Here is a 13,523-nt window from a genome sequence, read left to right as displayed (position 1 = left end):
GGAAAAAATGAGTGTATAGCAAAGCTGGCAATTCAACTCACAAATGACTCTTAACTATGTGGCTGGTTTTCACATCACTTCAAACTGTGGAAAAGGAAGAGGACAGCAGAGACCACAGAAAGTATACTTGAACACGTTCATGTAACAGGCTTAAAGGCTGGCCCTCCATCAAGTTATTTAAGAAAAAATAAAAATAAAAATAAAAATAAAAATAAAAATAAAATAAAAATAATAGCAGCCAGCACTGTGGCACAGTGGGTGAACGCCCTGGCCTGAAGCGCTGGCATCCCATATGGGCACCAGTTCTTCTAATCCAGCTCTCTGCTATGGCCTGGGAAAGCAGCAGAAGATGGCCCAAGTCCTTGGGCCCCTGCACCCATGTGGTAGGCCCGGAGGAAGCTCCTGGCTCCTAGCTTAGGCTCAGTGCAGCTCCAGCCATTGCAGCCATCTGGGGAGTAAACCAGTAGATGGAAGACTTCTCTCTCTGTCTCTACCTCTCTCTGTAACTCTTTCAAATAAATAAATCTTTAAAAATAAATAAATAAAAATAAAAATAAAAATCACAAGATGAGTGGATATTCTCAAGTACTTCAAAATCTGTGGGAAAATGGAATTAAAAGACTGGTTTATTTTGGTGCAAAATAATGTGAAGTCCATCAATAGTTTATTCATAGCATACATCCATTTTCCATAAACTTTTTGAAAACCTTTTGTATGTATTGGTTTGAGAAAATTTCAAGCCAAAATAAACTTATCCCTAATTCTTAATCCTTAGGTTCCATGAACTCTCACATCTTACCTAGTTAACATATGCATATATCTAGTTGCTAAAATTTAGAGACCACTAGAACAAGGGTTTGGGGTAAAAAACAAATCTACAAGTGAGGCAGAAAATAATCAGGTAAATTCTAGAAAAAGGGGGTTTCTTCTAGAGATTGTGGCCTGTACACCAAATTAAGCCTGAAACAAAGTGCAGCTGATGGGACCAGCATTGTGGCACAGCAGGATGAACTGCCACTTGTGACACCCAGCATCCTACTATCAGCATTCCATATCTGAGCACTGGTTCAAGTCCTCGATGCTCCATTTCTGATCCAGCTCCCTGCTAATATGTCTGGAAAGGCAGCAGAAGATGGCCCAAACACGTGGACCCCTGCCACCCATGTAGGAGACCCAGATGGAGTTCCAGGCTCCTGGCTTCAACCTGGTCCAGCCCTAACCACTGCGGCCACTGGGGAGTGAACCAGTGGATGAAATATTGCTTGCTGGCACTGTTTCTCTTGCTTTCTCCCTCTCTGTCAATCTGTCTTTCAATAAACAAACCTTTAATAAAACCTGTGTGACTGATGTTCCATTTACGGAGGAGACAGGGTAGATAATGGGGTTTTGAGGTCAAAATAAGTAGGCTTAGAGCAGCTGCTTTAGCAAGAAGTCGATGTGAATTAGTGACTCCCAAAAGCCAAAAACCCAAAATACACTGCAATTGAAAATGAAAAACTCAGCTTAATGTGGCCCAATGACCTTGCTTATGAATGAACTTCACAGATAAGTTTTAAACCAAAACATTTTCTTTTATTTAAATGTCCTTGAGATTAAAAAAAGAAAAAAAATTAAAACCCATATTCCACCAAGGAATAGAAAACCAGCTCCTACAGAGCCATTTTTAAAATGTGGTTAGTTATCCAGCCTCCAAAGGTGTTCGTAGGAAAGTCATCCCCAAACATACTCTATGTGCAGCATTACAAAAATCTGATTTTCCAAGAGAGATCACTCTGAGAAAGAAAAACTCCCTTGGATGTGTAGCTTCTGATTTATTTCTTTAAAAAAAAAAAAAAAAAGATTTACTTATTTATTTGAAAAAGAAAGGGGAGGGGGGGAGCGAGCTTCCATCCACTGGTTCACTAACCAAATGGCCGCAATGGCCAGAGCTGGGCCAGACCAAAGCCAGGTGCCAGGAGCTCCATCCTGGGTCTCCCACATGAGTGCAGAAGCCCAAGCACTTGGGCCATCCTCTGCTGATTTACTAGGCACATTAGCAGGAAGCTGTATCAGAAGCAAAACAGCATTCGCCTACATGAGATGCCAGCATCACAGGCGGCAGCTTTACCCACGGTACCACAAAACCGGCCCCTGATCATTTATTTCTTAACTGTTTTAATCACACAAGCTGTCATAGTATGTGAGAATGTAATGCCATCAGCAGGCTGCTACAGAACACCAGGAACTGTCTGAAGTACTTTTAATGTCCTGTTTCAGGAAGGATGAAGTAAGGTATCCAAAGTCGCACAGAGAGGCAGAGAGCACATGAACCAGAGCTCACTGTAACAGACACTATCATAAAGCCAGAGCTCTAAACAAGGTCTTCCTGCATATGTAATAGGGTCTTCAAAAAGTTCATAGGAAAGGCATGCTACACACACACACACACACACACACACACAAAAAAAAAAAAAAAAAAAAAAAAACCTATGCAAGAATTTCAAAAAGCTTACACTAAACTACTCTTTCAATTTCCCTTTTCCAGTTTTTGATATACTCACGGATATACAAATGTTACACTGACCATGACGCAAGCTTGCTTCAGAGGAGGCAAGTATGTTAGCCTGCTTCACTCCACTGGCATTGCTTCTGTATCTAAGATAGGATTTGCAGCAGCAACTAGGAGTTCATTTTTTGCTCAATTCCATTTCTGCTTAACAGAAAATGTAAATCAAAAACTTTTACTAAAAAGTTAATACAATCTATCAGCTCCAACTGCCAATTCCAGAAAGTAAAACTAAACAGATTCTTTGTGCAACAAGAAACTAAAATGCAACCCTGCAGTTTCAGGTAGTAAAACATTCTGAAAACATTAAGAGGGACAATCAGAAAGTATGTAAAAGGGGCCAAACCAATTTTGGAGAGTGCCTGCAGCACACAGCATTTGTCCTATAAACTCAGACCCAAAATGCCATGAGCCCCACCCTAAGCACGCCTCCCCCTTTTGTTCAAAAAGACATGTTTGCCACTCATTTCCATTTATGTGTTCTATCTGGTGAAGCTACTTTCATCTTTGATTGTTGGCCACCAATAGTTTGGTTGGATTACTCACAGCTTCTACCTGAAAGAGGAACAAGAGAAGCAAAACGTACATAGCCCTCTGTTGCACAAAGGAAGGGATGGTAGCATGCATACCATATCTGGCAGAGCAAGAGGCTGCACAACTGGATTTGAGGACTGCAGGCAGCTATTTCATGGAAACAGCTGGAGATCATTCCTAACCTGCCTCAAGAGGGAGTTGTGCAATATTAAAGCAAAGGGCAGGGACCCAGCATAACTGAGACTGCTCCTGTCACAGAAGCACAGAGCAAGGGACCATCCTCAGAAATGACCAAAAACTCTTCTCAGGTTTCCGTGAACAGTGAGTTCTAAAAGGGGTGGCCAATTCTGTTGGTTGGACAACATGGGAGGAGGCCAAATAATCTTTCTGCTCCACAGTGCTCTTGGTTCTGCTTCAGAAAAATCTCTTGCTAAATAAACTCTGTAGAAACAAACATAAGGCACAGCCACTACAGTAAAAATCAATGGCATGTTAAAAGCAGATTGTGCTTAGAACACACAGTGCTTGCTCTCATCCCTTATACCTACTAGGAACTTCAAAGGTAGGCATTGTTAAGCCTCATTTTACAAATAAGCAACTTGGAATTCTTCAATGAAATGTTGTTTCCATCCCAAAATGGGTATTGCTTTTCAGACAGGAGCTTAACAGAGACTTCAGGTTTATAGAAACACGCCAGTGGACACACGATGAGGATGCTTTTTTCACTAAATTAATTCATTCTCCAAGACTGATGTGCAAACAAGGCACAGGAGATTTATTCTACTGTTTCTATTGAACCAAATGCACCAGTCACAACAACTGAGGTTGGCTGCAGTAAATGACACAAGATTCTACTCCAGAATCAGGAGGTTTGTATCCAAAAGAGCTTCAAGAATAAAAGGGCCATTTGTAAAGGTCAGATCATACCATTAATTTGGTGAATATGCTTCCCCTCCTATAAAGCACAAAGATTAACGTGCAGTAGCGTATATCCTCCCAGTGATATGCAAACAAAATGGCAAGCTGAAAATGGCAGCAACCAATAAAAAATAAATAAGTATCCCCAGGCTCATTCACAGCAACAACTGAGGCTTTAAGAGACCCCCTCTGTGCTGTGAATGATCTCACAAGTACCACCACTGTTAAAAACAACATAAAACCACCACCTCAACAGGGCAAAGCAAGAAGTTCACAAGGAAGAATCGAGAAACTCACTGGAGACACCCTATAAAAATCAAATAAAAAATTCAGGCTTCAGTGACTTAGATTGTATGACCTTCCAAGCTGGGTGGAGCTCAAGTTCATGTTTTAATATTCTCTAAGAAAAGGAGGCTCCACAAATTAGTAACCACAATAAGGCAAAGTAGGTATCTTAAGACAACCTACTTGATTTTATTGTTTGTTTGTAAGAAAACAGATTGCTTAATCACCAACTCCTCTCTTTGTTTCCCTGACAAAAGAACTTAATGTATACAGAAGGACTTGGTGGGGAATTTACTGATCCCTTGAGTCCTGTTTTCTTTACCATTCCTCAGGCACCCACATCTAGATTTCCTAGTGAAGCCACAGCAAAGTCTACCCCCCCAACCCATCCCATTTATGGAAGATTGAAAACTAATCCTAAAGCTCTGCTTTCATCAGGCCTAGGATAAACCTCTCCCGCAAGAGTCCTACACTATCCATCCTGGAACACTGACTTAAAATGGCACACTTGACCATTCTTTTACCCAAAACTGCATATGCCTCTCAATCTGTGATGCCAGAATACTATCCTACCCTGTGCTTCTCTGACTGCTCCTCCATCTCCTTTGACAGCTTTCACCTTACACAGACTCCGTGCTAGGAGGCACAGCATCATCCCCTATTTCTTACGTTGACTGCACATAGTGATTCCTTCCAAGAGGGAAATAAAGTAACTTTATAGTGAAGAAATCTGACAAACACTATCTCAGCGTGATCAAGGTCAGTATCAATAGCAAGTCATGTTGATATGATTTCTAGAAATGAGGGCACTTCAAAAAGTTCATGGGGAAATTCAATTAAAAAGTAAGTTTAAGGGTGGGTATTTGGTACAGGGATTAGGATGTGCTTGGGATGCCTGCCATCTCATATTGGAGTGTCTGGGTTCAAGTCCCAGCAGTATCCCTGATTCTAGCTTCCTGCTAATGCTCACTGGGAAGCAGCAAGTGATGGTTCATGTAGTTGGGTTCCTGCCACCCAACTGTGAGAGACCTTGATTGAGTTCCCACATCCTGGCTTTGGCCTGGCCCAACCCTGACTGTTACAATCATTTAGGAAGTAAAGTAGCAGATGGAAGATGTCTCTGTATCTACCTGTCTCTCTATCTTTCAAACAAATATTTTATATTTTAAATATAAATAAAAGAAAGGGTAAGTTTTTTGAACCCCATGCATTACTTTTTTTCATAAAACACATTTTCCATGAACTTTTTGAGGACCAGGTGTGATGCAAATGGCAATTCCTTTCTGTGACCTCGATCACAAAAGCTCATACCCCAGACTATTCACGGAAAAAACATGAGACCAATCCCAACTGAGGGACATCTCGCAAAATCCCCAAGCAGTACTCCTCAAAACCATCAAGGTCATCACAAACAAGGAATGCCTGAGAAACAGTCATAGTCAAGGAATGTAAAGAGACATGGCAAGCAGCTGTAACATGGTATACTGAGTAGGACCCTTAAACAGAGCAGGGACATCAGGTGAAAACTAAGGAAATCTGAATAACACATAACTTGAGCTAATATTAATGTGCCAATATTGGATCACTGGATATGACAAATTATCATGCCAATTTAAGACATCAGTGGTAGGGGAAATTGATCGTGGGGATTATAGGAACTCTGTGCTATCCTCACAATTTTTCTATAAAGGAAACTTCTAAAATTAAAAGCTTATATTTTAAAAAATTGTCTTTGGCTCCTCCCTTACCCCATACCCATGCTGTAACGGGTTCTATGTCCAAAATGTCTCTCTCTTCTGTTCCCTTCCCTGTGCCATTGCCCTATTCTCTGTATTCAATCCATCATCCTCAGACATGACAAATATCTCTCTAATCAAAAGCGTTTAACAGTTCTTCATTCCCCAAATAAGAGTTGGCAAATTTTGTGTGTAAATGACCAGTGATTATTTTAAATTCTGCATGACTATCCCACTGTGCCTTTATAGCAGTAAAGCAGCCATGTGCAACAGATGGGTATGTTGTGTTCCAATAAAACTTTATTAACAAAAAAACAAGCAGAAGGCTGGATTTGGCCCACAGGTTGTAGTGTGCCAATCCACATCTAAAGAATCAAATCCAAACCCCTTGGGCTGACATCAAAGAATGATCCACCTTACCCCAACCCTCTCTTTCCAGGTGAGTTCTTCTTTCCTTGGCTAATTCATTTGCTCCCACATGAATACACTCTACTTAAATGAGCACCCTTTCTCTGTAAAGTGTCTTTAGCTCACCACATGGCAGAACCGTTTATCCTATATCACAAGTCATAGTATATCTGACCCTATCGTCACTCATCTAGCACAACACCAACTCTTAGAATGTCAAATCTGGAGCTGGCGCTGTGGCACAACAGGTTAAAGCCCCAGCCTGCAGCACCAGCATCTCATATGGGCACCAGTTCGAGTCCCAGCTGTTCCACTTCTGATCCAGCTCTCTGCTATGGCCTGGGAAGGCAGTGGAAGATGGCCTAAGTGCTTGGGCCCCTACACCCACAGGGGAGACTCAGAACAAGCTTTTGGCTCCTGGCTTTGGATTAGCCCAGCTCTGGCCATTGCAGTCTTCTGGGGAGTGAACCAGCAGATGGAAGACCTCTCTCTCTCTCTCTCTCTCTCTGGCTCTACCTCTCTCTGTAACTCCATGTTTCAAATAAATAAAATAAATCTTAAAAAAAAAAAAATCAAATCATCATTTAGCTCTGTAGTGTTGTCTTGGTTTTCTTCTCTCCAATCAATTTCAAGGATGTTTAAGTCACTAAAGTAAGAAAGAGTCAGTTGAAATATACTCTAAGCTTTCAAAAGACTAGCAGGTAACATATGACTCCATTAGAGCTTCCTAAAGCATATTTTAAATACTTCATGATCAGATGTTTGTAGGTGTACCCTTTAAAACTAAGTGTGTTGTAGCCAATTAAGTTGGAGGAATTCTGAGGTCAACAATGTTAAGCAGCTTTCTTTGCCACAGGAATTCTCAAAGCCTTCATTGTACATTGTGAACTTTTTATTTATTTATTTATTTTATTTTTTGACAGGCAGAGTGGACAGCGAGAGAGAGAGAGACAGAAAGGTCTCCCTTTTGCCATTGGTTCACCCTTCAATGGCCGCCCGGTGCACCGCGCTGATCCAAAGCCAGGAGCCAGGTGCTTCTCCTGGTCTCCTAAGCAGGTGCAGGGCCCAAGGACTTGGGCCATCCTCCATTGCACTCCCGGGCCACAGCAGAGAGCTGGCCTGGAAGAGGGGCAACCGGGACAGAATCTGGCGCCCCGACCAGGACTAGAACCCAGGGTGCCAGTGCCGCAGGCGGAGGATTAGCCTAGTGAGCTGTGGCGCCGGCCACATTGTGAACTTTCTTAAAGAAGGATATATTACCCAACAATTCTCACGTCCGTTTGACATGGAATTATTTTACGTTTTTAACCTTTGTGTCTTGCAAAATGGCTAAAGTGGTTATCCAAATTAAGTAGAGCTGCTATAAGACAGGCCAAAAGTTCTAATGCTACTTGCCCTATTAGCAGGCTGAATACAATGGCCCCCTTAGACACACCCTTATCTCTAGAACCTATGAATGTTACCCTATATGGTAAAAAAAAAAAAAAAAAAAGGCTCACCAGTGGGATTAGGTTAAGGATACTGTGGTGAGATTATCCTAGTGGGCCCTTAAATGCAATTAAAGTTATCCTTAGAAGAAGAAGGTAGAATATGACCTGATTCCAAATGGAACAGAAGGCAGAAATGTGGCCACAGACGTTGGTGTAAGGCAGCCCAAGTCAAGAAGTCAAGAAGGAAGGGATAGCAGCCCCCAATAAATTGCAAAAGACAAGAAAGAGATTATCTCCTAGAACCTGCAGAGGGAACATAGCTCTGCCAACAGCTTGATTTCCACCCAGAGAACTGATCTTGGATTTCTGGCCTCCAGAACTGTCAGAAAATAAATGTATGTTGCCTAAGTCACCAAGTTTGTGGTAACTGGTCACAGCAGGTTAAGGAATAAAATAATAGCCACAGGGCCAATCATAGCTGTGGTGCTTTTATCTATGTTGACATTAAATATTCTTAAGTGAAGTCAAATTAGCCTTGTCCACAATTAGGTCACTATTAGCCTTGGTTAGTCAAGTTGCATCATGAACTTAAGGCAGGAGTACTGGTTAATAAATTCTGGACCTGGGTTGAAACCCAGGACTCCAACACCAGCTTCAACATTTACTAGCTAATTACATGGCCTTGGTCAATGCACTTATCCTCTTTGTGACACAATTACCTCATCTGTAAGATGGAATGATATTCACAAACTTGCTTTATGGATGAGATCATGTACAAAAAGTACTTAGTTCCTGACATACAATAAATGAAAATTCAGTAAATGAAACTACTATTACATTAAAGTATCACCAGTATTAATTGGGGGGTGGGAATTCATCACCCTAAGCTAAATCTCAATATACTCCTTATTTTCAATTTGGCAAACAACAATTTAAGAAACAAAATATTTATTTATTTTAAAGGCAGTTATAGAAAACGAGAGGGAGACAGAGAGACAGAGAGATCTTCCATCCACTGATTTACTTCCCAAATGGCCACAATAGCCAGGGGTGGGCTAGGCCAAATCTGGGAGCAAGGAACTTCATCCAGTTCTCCCATGTGGGTGGCAGGGAATCAAGCACTTGGGCCATCTTCCACTGCTTTCCCAGGCACAGACAGATATATCTACCCTGGTTGAACATTATACATGTATGCAAGTTTCAAAAACATAACATGAATACATACAACCTTCATCTGTCAGTTTTAAAAAATCTTCAATAAAAATGCCCATTTTATTCTTCTTGTATGAGTCATCTATGTTAAACCACAGTGCTAACAAAACTTTATTCTCTTAATAACATGCTGCTGATGCTCTACTTGATAATGTTTATGTTAATGCTTAGTTATGCTCACTGTAACAGGTAAAATTACTCTAATAACCTTCAATTTAAAATATGGCGCAAGGAAGACAAAGGTTCTTGGTATAATGTACAAGTATTCACACTATCCGCCTTTGGTACCTTTTCACACCTACCACTAAGTCTCCATCACCACTAAGTCTCCATCACTACTTGAGCACCCCTGCTACCCTGAAATACCTACTCCAGCCCACACAGGTGATTTAGGAGTTACCAAAGACCAGGCCTGATTGGAAATACTGGGACACCACTGGTACAGAGGTGTTTGCGACTCATAATTTTGGTGCCTAAAGCCTTTAAGAGTCTTCTATTGGCCGGCGCCGCGGCTCACTAGACTAATCCTCCGCCTATGGCACTGGCACACCAGGTTCTAGTCCCAGTTGCGGCGCCAGATTCTGTCCCGGTTGCCCCTCTTTCAGGCCAGCTCTCTGCTATGGCCGGGGAGTGCAGTGGAGGATGGGCCAAGTCCTTGGGCCCTGCAGCAGCATGGGAGACCAGGAGAAGCACCTGGCTTCTGGCTTCGGATCAGCGCAATGCGCCGGCCGCAGCGCGCCAGCCATGGCGGCCATTGGAGAATGAACCAACGGCAAAAGGAAGACCTTTCTCTCTGTCTCTCTCTCACTGTCCACTCTGCCTGTCAAGAAATAATAATAATTTTTTTAAAAAAAAGAGTCTTCTATTAAAAGGGAAGTTTCCCTAGGAAAGTTAGAATTTTAATTCTTTATTAGTTACATACTTTAGTGCTCATTAGTACTAAAAGAACCAAAGTTTGGGTTGACACAAGGTGGAAAGAGTCAAGAAAAGAACATGGAAAAAAGCACCATCTTCACTACACTTTTGGGCGCCACAATCAAGAATCCTTAATTATAGAAAATTACTCTTGTGTCTCAAGCAACCTAATCTATATTCTAGAATCCTGGCAAAGCCAGATGGGCTATGAAGACGAAGGTTTGCAAGAGAAAACACTTGATACCACAACAACAACAACAACAAATTGTCAAATCCTAATTAAAACACTGGGCCCCAAGAACTTTCAACAAAGATGAACAAAGGCCACCCAAACTTCTTGTGCTGTCCTAAGTCAACAAGGCGCCCACTAAAAGAGCATAAGAGACAACACATGAACAGAGATTTCCCTCCCCTGATCAAGAGTCACAGCCCCAAGAGCTACCAGGTCACAAAAGATGAGGGTGAAGAAAGAGTGACATCAACACGGCCAACACATTCCCCCAACACCCCACCCTTAAGTGCTGGTCAAAGTTGGTCTGTACTAGCAAGAGTGACAAAGAAGCAATAGCAAAGGCCAGGATGTAGGCAGGGAGAGTTCATCTATAGGACCAAAAGAACAGGAGAAGTCACGAGCCATCCCTCAAACCTTCAGAGAAAAGCAGACTCAGCAAGGAGCTCAGAGGGTAGAGGTCCCAGATGGTAGCTGGAGAGAGCTCAGAGTCTACACACTCATTATCCTCAGCAGGCCACTGAGGCTCTATGGAGACACAAGCCTACCATAAATTTAACCAGTTATGTGGAATCAAGCCCAACTAAGGGGCTATGGAAGCAAAGAAAACCAAGTCACACCTCTGGCCACATTCAACAAACAGGGATAACACCATAGACACAGAACCATACAGCATACCTAAGAGGCAGTAAATACAGAAAGCTGTCCTGTCAGGCCAAGACTGCTCTGATACACTAAAACCTCATTAAGGCCTGTAATTCAGAAAAGCAAGCCTCAGCTAATGAAAAGTTAAAATGGCATTGATTTTTACAAAGCACCTCCCTTTGTTAATTTTAAAATCAAGGGTGTAAATCCAAAGGCCAGTGGAGCCAGGCACAGAGAGTAAATGGTTGCAGCTGGCAGCGAGGTAAAAACCAGAAGGTGCAGAGTCCGGGCAGGTAGCCACTTCACAGCTCTAGCCAGCTGCCATCCTGGGACTGCAGGTACAGGAGCAGGCTGCAGGCACCCCTGCACAGGCACCTGGCATGGTTTGGGGGCTGCCCCCCCACAGTTCATCTAGAGCAGGGGTAGGGAATGCCAGGCCTGTGAGCCACATAAGGCCCATGAAATCATTTGGTCTCGTCCTACCAAGGCAACTGCAGGCGGAACTAGAAAATCAATAACTCCATAGCAGGTTTATTTTTAAGTTGATAATTTTGTATGGCCCATGAATTATGTTATAAATATCCACATAGTCATTGGCAGAAAAAAAAGATCCCTCCCCCTGATCTAGGGAACCACAGAACCTCTGGCTATTTGGTTGCTTTTCTTTTAAAATTATAAAAGTCATCTGAGGGAATAAAATTTAGTTTCAAGGGACATAAATTAAGAAGTCAAAGTCCGTCCCTTCAACTTTCCCAGCTGCTCCAAGATTAGATTGCTGGTCATTCCTCTTTTTCTAGATACACAAAATGTTCTACAAGTTGCTTTTCTTTACTCAACAATATATCTCAGACATTGTTCCACATCAGTATGTTCAGATGTACTGCATTCTCGTCACCAAGTGCACAGTTAAAACACAGAATTTCAATGCTGGAAGACAACTGAGAGCCTCTAGCCAATCCCTTCCACATAACAGACAGATTCTTCAGGGGTCTCGGAGCACCTCTCGCAGCACAGGAAAGACACCGGACACTCCCTACCTGGGGCCACTCCAGCAGGTGTCACCAGCACCATGCCATCATCTTTGCTTTCCAAAGAGGCTGGAGCCTCAGAAAAGAATCAAGGTAAAGGGGAAAAAAAAAAAAAAAAAAAAAAAAAGAACCACGGTAAAGGCTTCCCACACGGCAGGTGAGAAACAGGAAGGGGACTAAAATTATCTTAGAACAAAGTCAAAGTCAATAACTGTGATCAGTGAGAAACCTTACATATATCAACTTTGGTTTTTATAATCAGCAAATACCAAGAATCACTCTAAAGTCATCCAAGTCACTAAATTAGAATTCACTTAGTCATATTCTACCAATTTCCAAAACACATTTGAAATGAAGACAATACAGAATTTAATGAAGTTCACCATTCTGCTTCCAGGCCGGGCAGGAGCAGGCTCACCCACAGGCTGCTCATCCAGACCAGCTAGAGCTGCGGGAGTCAAAGAAAGGATGTAGTTGAGGCCTCTGCTTCAAACGTTCCTTAATAAGGGAACATTTATTAAAAGGAAGAACTGTAAACTTCATATTTAAAATACAAATTCAGTTAGTGACTCAAGGTACTGAAAAGCTAATGAAGTATTCATACCTTCAGAGATTCCAGCTTCAGTTCCCAAATATAGAAAAACCTCTCTATCTAAAGACATAAACTCTCTGGAGGCCAAAGCCTGCCTGCATGGCTGGCTGTTAAAACATTTTAGGAAACTTGACCTCAAACTAAAAATCAGCATGTCAGTAAGGCTTACTTAGAGCTTTTAAGAATCCGTATTTCAAACAAACACAAACTTCACAAATAAATTTTTCACGTGTCCTATTAGTACATACATTTTGCTATATAAAAGAATATTTCTCTATGATTCTTTATCTTAGCTAAATGCAAAGACCAAATCTAATTGCCAAGCTGTAAACAGGAAATATTCCAGACTGTCCCCCTTCTTTCTCCTCCATTCCCAGATGAGATTTCACGCACGCGCACACACACACACACACACACACCCCCAAACACACACATCTAACCACCTGTCTCTTGATTTCCTCTTTCCAAATCTTTGGTTTAGGTTCTCACAAAATCCCGAGGGGCTGAAGGCAATTGCTTCCTGAAACATCTTTCTGTCACCAGTCTGGCTCCACTCCCATCCGCCCCCTACAAAACTACCTGAGAAACCTCAATCATTCCTTCAGCAAGTATTTACAGAGTTCCCACCAACTGAGAGGCACTGTTCCAGGCACTGAAGATAAAGCCATGTACACAATCCAGTCCCTGCTGTCAGAACCACCCCACTGTGGTATCAGGGAAGGGCGAAGAGCCTGGAGAAAAGCAAGCAGACAGGAAGCCAGGGAGTACTTGGGGACTGGGTCACTTTATCAAGAGTGGTGGACAAAGGGGACAGATGAGCATGTCTTGAAGGAAGATGAGGAGTTAACACATCGGGGGAGGAATGTGGATCACAGAGACAAGGGCTGCACACAGTCACAACTGGGAAGCTTGTTTGAGGTGAAACTAGAATAGTGTGTCCATGCAGTAACTCCTTCCCAGAATTTCTTGGAAAACTTTCAAGTATTCCAGAATTCCAAGAAAAATCAGTCAAGAAACAGGGAAAGTTGTTAAATTCTGTTTGTTCA

At 42.2% G+C, this 13,523-nt stretch overlaps 1 protein-coding gene across 9 annotated transcripts in view; it reads right to left on the bottom strand.

Moving 5' to 3' along the window:
* SGMS1 (sphingomyelin synthase 1) overlaps positions 1–13,523 on the bottom strand; it is a 337,794-nt gene that overhangs the window by 243,722 nt on the left and 80,549 nt on the right. For 3 of the 9 annotated variants that reach the window (XM_070057669.1, XM_051823914.2, XM_070057671.1), the window contains exon 3: positions 12,269–12,333. The exons of the other annotated variants lie outside the window; for them this stretch is intronic. The gene's annotated coding sequence lies outside the window, so the exon portion shown is untranslated. The remainder of the gene's footprint in view (positions 1–12,268; positions 12,334–13,523) is intronic. 9 annotated transcript variants of the gene reach the window in all.

The sequence above is a fragment of the Oryctolagus cuniculus genome, chromosome 15 (assembly GCF_964237555.1).
Source record: "Oryctolagus cuniculus chromosome 15, mOryCun1.1, whole genome shotgun sequence".
Classification (NCBI taxonomy): Eukaryota; Metazoa; Chordata; class Mammalia; order Lagomorpha; family Leporidae; genus Oryctolagus; species Oryctolagus cuniculus.
This window is presented reverse-complemented; position numbering and strand designations above follow the sequence as displayed.